Consider the following 6,341-nt stretch of genomic DNA (forward strand, 5'->3'; position numbering starts at 1 on the left):
ATGGACAAGGTCCAGTCAAATGTGACTATGGGGTGCGGAGCTCATCTCACTTTTCAGGCCAAGGGAGCCGGCATTTGTCTGCAGACAGCTTTCCGTGTCATGTGGCCAGCAGGACTAAACCGCTTCTGGTGCAACGGGACACCCTGACGGAAACCAGAGCGCACAGAAATGCCATTTACCTTCCCACCACAGTGGTACCTATTTATCTACTTGCACTGACATGCTTTTGAACTGCTAGGTTGGCAGGAGCTGGGACAGAGCAATGGGAGCTCACTCCATCATGGGGATTCGAACCGCGGACCTTCTGATCAGCAAGCCTAAGAGGCTCAGTGGTTTACACCACAGCGCTACCCATGTCCCCTGCAGGACCATTAATATTACCATGGAACGAGTTATCTGGCCAAACTGGTGTTTGTTAATCTGAGTGAGTGGATTGGTGTAGCGTCCTTCATGTAATTACCGTATTTTTCAGCCCATAGGGTGCACCGGCCCATAGGGCGCACCTAGTTTTTTGGGGGGGAAATAAAGAAAAAAAAATATTTCCCCCCCGGCGCGGGGCTGGGGCGGGGGAAGCCCGAGCTTCCCCCGACCCCAGCCCCCAGAACAGGCAGCTCTCCACAAGCCGTGGGAGAGCTGCGCGAAGCCCGAAGCCTGGGGGGCGCTGAGCTCAGCACACCCTCAAGCTTCGGGGTGCAGGCAGCTCTCCTACGGCTTGCGGATAGCTTCCTGAAGCCTGGAGAGCGAGAGGGGTGGGTCGCACCGACCCCTCTCGCTCTCCAGGCTTCAGCGAAAGCCTGCATTCGCCCCATAGGATGCACACACATTTCCCCTTCATTTTTGGAGGGGAAAAAGTGCGTCCTATAGGGCGAAAAATACGGTACACAATACCCAAATGTCAGCACGGTCCAATATTTGCCCCGTCACCACAAAATGATTTGAGCAGTGGTTCCAAGAAGTGTTTGGCTCCAAGGGAAGTGGAGGAGCCACTTGTCATGCAATGGCCACACCCACTTTAGCTGACACTTTAGCTGTGCAATGAAGGCAGAATATGGCGTCAGAAAAGAGAACATCTCACTGTGCAGCCTGTCATATTGTCAAGGAGCTGTCAGTGAGGCAGGTCATCCACAGGGCAGGTACACACACAGCAGGCATGGAAGGCAAGTAGCTCTTTATTAATAGAAAGTAACAAGACTCTGGGGCTGTCTTGCCAATCTCTGACTCCTCTCTGCCTGAGTCCCAGCCTCTAACCATCCTTCTTCTGACCTCCCTTGATTGCTCAAACCTCCTGCTTCTAGCACCTCCCAGCTCATCCCTTCTGCAGACTTCTCTTCAGTGTCCCACCCAGTGCGATATTTGCGTATAAGCTAAACAAGCTGTAGCTTAGCGCCCCACTCTCTTGGGGGCCCCCAAAAAAATTAAAGGGAAAAAAAATGGATGTACATTTCCAAAATATAAGATAAAAAACAAATTAAGCCTACATACAGTGGTACCTCAGGTTAAGTACTTAATTCGTTCCGGAGGTCCGTACTTAACCTGAAACTGTTCTTAACCTGAAGCACCACTTTAGCTAATGGGACCTCCTGCTGCCGCTGCGCCGCTGGAGCACGATTTCTGTTCTCAACCTGAAGCAAAGTTCTTAACCTGAAGCACTATTTCTGGGTTAGCGGAGTCTGTGACCTGAAGCGTATGTAACCTGAGGTACCAGTGTACAGCAAATGGCTTTAGATATCTATTAGGTACATTTTAGCCAATTTTCGTAACATTTTCTTTAAATGCACTGCATGCAGTAAAATTAATACCTTCCTTCCACAACCTTTCCCAAGTTTCTAACTGAATATGATATCCAAAATCTTTAGCCCATTGTATCACCACCCCTTTGACTTCCTCATCTTTAGTTTGCCATTCCAATAATAATTTATACATTTTCGATGATATTTTCGACGTAGGAGCTTGATCTGGCGTTTTAGCACATTGCCAGAAGTGTGGGAATTATAAGTATAAAGGATAGGCAGGAATCTTGTCTCCTAAGAGACACTCCTTTGTAGATATTAGGGAGCTGGCTGTGCCGTGTGCTCAACTGATGCTAGCCCTCCCTCCACTGGGAGACAGCTGTGAGGATCAAATATACCGCATCTGTCAAATAAACATCCTGTGGGTGTTCTGCTCCCCTTTCTCCCCACTGCTACCTCATTTTTATCTGTTCGGGGCCAAGGTCTCTGTGCTCTTCGCTTTCATCTGTGCAAAACAATATTTCTCTGGGGACAAAGCACGAAAAGTCCGCTTTCTGTGTGTGTTTGAGTTACCGCATGCAGGGAAAGCTACCTAGCAGGCTATTCTCCTGAAAAATAAACAGATATAAAATTTAAAGCAAATCAAGAACACGCAGCTTCACCTCAACACAAAGAGTAATGGTAACACAGCAATATTTCATCCTTCCCCACCCAGCCAATGCTTTCTATGCATGCAGATACTAATAAACAAGACCCAAAAAGATGCAGCTAATGCAGTGGTGTCCAAACTTTTTTCAAAGAGGGCCAGATTTGATGAAGTGAAGGGCTATGAGGGCCGACCAAAGTTGTTGACCTTTGACCTTTTTTAAGGATTGAAGTTGTTGAGCTTTTTAATGATTTTACCCCAAAGTTGTTGAGTTTTAAGACTGAAGTTGTTGAGCTTTTATTAGGATTGAAGTTGTGGAGGTTTCTTTAGGATTTTACCTCAGGAAGTAAACTGCCACAGGGACCGGATTAAACCGACTGGCGGGCCAGATTACGCCACCGAAATGGACTTTGGACATGCCTGTTTTAACCCCTTCTTCCCACCCTTCCTCTACCTTAAAGCATCTCTCCTCCCCCCCCCCAACCCCCCACTTTACTGGGACCCAGTTTAGGCCAAGACAAGCTGGCCATGGCCACATGTCATCTGACCCTTAGGAACTATAGGAACTGATGTAAGCAACTTCTTGCTATAACCTATTGAGTTCAATAGAACTTAGTCTAAGGTAAATGTGTATAGGATTGCAGCTGAGCAAGATGGTAAATTTTATTCCCCTCCTCCGCCCCCGCAACAGGAAACGTGGAACTGCCTTAGGATGAAGAACTAGATTCCGTTTGTGCATAGATGAGTTACACTTCATTTTCTTGCCCAAAACCAAATATGAAAACGATAGCATTCTGAAAGGTGTCTCAGTTTTGCAGGTGGCCCTGAAGCACGGAGAAAAGCAAATCCTTTTCTATCCAGCCTTTTGTGCATGCAGTGGCGTAGCGTGGGGGGTGCAGGGGGGGCCGGCCGCACCGGGCGCAACATCTGGGGGGCGCACTCGCACTCGCAGCTCTCTGCCCCTACCTGGCTCACTCACTCTCTCTCACTGCAGTGCTGGCTGTGCGAATCCGATCCGAGCCGCTGGGTCGCCGCCCACTGTGGAGGGGGTGGGTGCCAGGCGTGCGGTGCGGAGAGAGAGCGAGGGACTATCTGGGGGAGGGACAGTGCAGCGGCCGCCCAGCGCAGCGCTGAGTGCGGGAGAGAACCACACCAGACCAGACCAGGCAGCAGCAAGAAGAAGCTGGCAGCGGCGGCAGGTTAGGGGTTAGGGGGCGCAAATTACTTGCCTTGCCCCGGGTTAGGGGGCGCAAATTACTTGCCTTGCCCTGGGTGCTGACAACCCACGCTACGTCGCTGTGTGCATGAACTAAAAAGGCAGCAGCTTTAGTTCATTGGACTATGGACCTGGGTGTGCCATATTCAAACAACAAACACCAGAAAGCAATTTGACTTGTGCACATTTATCTGGCTTTAATCTCTAAAGAGCCGTTTGCTGTGGGCTGCCCGGGCTGTTAAATCGATCCATATTCATCTACCTTAAGCTCTGCGGCGTCACTCACTGTACCATAGAAAAAGCGCTCTTGAAATGGTCCGTGTTTGTCTGCCTTTGATCTCTAGGCTGTTATTTCCTGTGGGCTGCTTCTGTACGCGAGGCTTGTTCAAAAGAGAAATAGCGTCCACGTTTGGAGGTCTGCTGGGTGGAATATACTCATGAGCTCAGCACAAGAGTCACTTTTGCTGTTCGTGCAGAGGCTAAAAAGCTACCATGATCACGTAGCTCAGTTGCGTGTCGAGACCCCGCAGCCACCCCCTTGTTGGAAATAACTCGCACAAGGACACGGATATTAGGTTTATGTTATTGGGCAAATTTTGGGCCACAACTTTATTGAAATTACAGAATGTGAGTGGTATTGGCTTAGGCATTGATTGGACCTGACTATATCTGACTCCTGCCCATTATGCAGGAAGTCCAGTAAGGGTAAGCCATCAGTAGGGGGAGCCCTGTCGATGCGAACCAACTCAAGCTCCCCCTGGTGTTTCCATTGGGGTCATGTCAAGGCCCAAGCCCCCAGCTGGGTTTCAGACTAGATCTACACTCCCGGATTCCTTTAACGGAATACCCTTAAGCATGGAGAGGCAGGTGATGGCCACACCTCCCTTCCCCCCACACAAGAAGCGAGCCAAAGAGGAAGTCCTCTGGCTCGCTCCTCCATTTAAACAGCTCCAGCCATGTCCCCCCCGGCCAGCGGATTGGCTGGCTGGGCTCTGACATGGCCGGGATCCCCCAGGCAATGGGGGACAAGGTCCCCCACCCCCAGTGGGGAATGGGTGGCCACGCGGTCCACCGCAACTCCTCCCCACTGGGAAGTGGACGGGTTAGCAGAGCACAAAGACCTCAGAATGGATGCCTCACATCCAGTCTTCAGTCTTCCCAGTTTAAGGATCTCAGATAATAGAGCTGAGTCAAAGAAGATAGCCAGAGAAGTCAGTCTGCAGGCAGATGAACTGATGGGCTTCGAAGGATAAAGAGACTGACATCGTTCAATGTTTCTGACGGCAGACAGTGCCAGATTTACATATAAGCTAAACAAGCTCTAGCTCAGGGCCCCACTCTCTTGTGGGCCCCCAAAAAAATTAAAGGGAAAAAAACCTGGATGTACATTTCCAAAATATAAGATAAAAAACAAATAAAACAAAACCTACATACAGCAAAAGTGTTTTGTGTTGTGTAGGTTCCTATGATGGAAGTCATGGGCCCCGCCTGCTCCCTAAAATATCCCTGGTTTGCTCCTTTCTATATATAGGGTGCCTACATTCTGCATGGAATGGTTGCATGGCAACATGGGCAAATGGCTTGAGATACCTATGAGGTCCATCAATTACCACATAGCATATATTCAACACCAAAAAACAGCGACAACCTGCTGTTGACAAAGGACAGCTGGACATATAAGGGGCCCCATTACCTTCAGGAGCTGAGGGCCTCATCAAACCTAAATCCGGCCCTGGTCCCACCACCAGGATCTGGGATCTAGGTCGTCTTCTTCTGTTCCCTCCTAGGCTAGGATGTAATGCCTCCAAAGTTGCGACCATGCGGGTCTCTTTGGCCAGAAGGGAAGTGGAGGAAGAGGTCCACAACAGAGTCCCACCAGGGAAGCGATGAGCATCCATTAGCTCAGGCATGTCCAAAATCCGTTTCGTCCAGCCCCTGTGGCAGTTTATTTTCTGGGGTAAAATCCTAAAGAAACCTCCACAACTTCAATCCTAATAAAAGCTCAACAACTATAGCTTGTTTAGCTTATACGTAAATCCGGCACTGGATCCTTCTCTACAGATGTTGCATTGTAATGGCTCAGGCAATAAAAGGAGGAGGATTCTTTGCCATTAATGGATGGCCTATCTCAGTGACCAGATGGAGGCATCACAGAGAGAGACATTAATGGGGTGATGACAGTCACTCGCACCTGATACCCCCCACTGAGCTCCACCAAAAGAGATTCAGCAGGTGCCTTTTGTGTCAACTTTTAAACGCTTGATGGAACCATTTCTGTTCCGAGAGGACTATGCAGGCGATTAAGAATACATTTTCCCACAATGGTCAGCTGATGGTTTTTGTTATATATTTTATGTAATATTGCTGTAAACTGCTTTGGTGTTTTTCATTTTATGATATGGAGGCATATAAACATTATTTTTTTTAAATAAATAAAGCAAGCATCCAAAATTGGCTTGCAAAAGAAAGCGCATGCCATTGCCTTGTGCCGGATACAAATTTATTGTGGTATTTTGATGGTATTATGTTTATTTCAAATTTACCCAGCAAACTATGTTGATATAAGAAATAACAGCAGTGGTACCTTGGTTTAAGAACAGCTTAGTTTATGAACAACTTGGATTAAGAACTCTGCAAACCCGGAAGAAGGTGTTTTGGTTTGTGAACTTTGCCTTGGAATAAGAACATGTTTCACTTCTTGTTGAGTGTGTTCCATTTGTGAATTGAGTCCCCACTGCTATGAGAAAGC

The sequence above is a fragment of the Podarcis pityusensis genome (assembly GCF_964106645.2).
Source record: "Podarcis pityusensis genome assembly, chromosome: 17".
NCBI lineage: Eukaryota > Metazoa > Chordata > Lepidosauria > Squamata > Lacertidae > Podarcis > Podarcis pityusensis.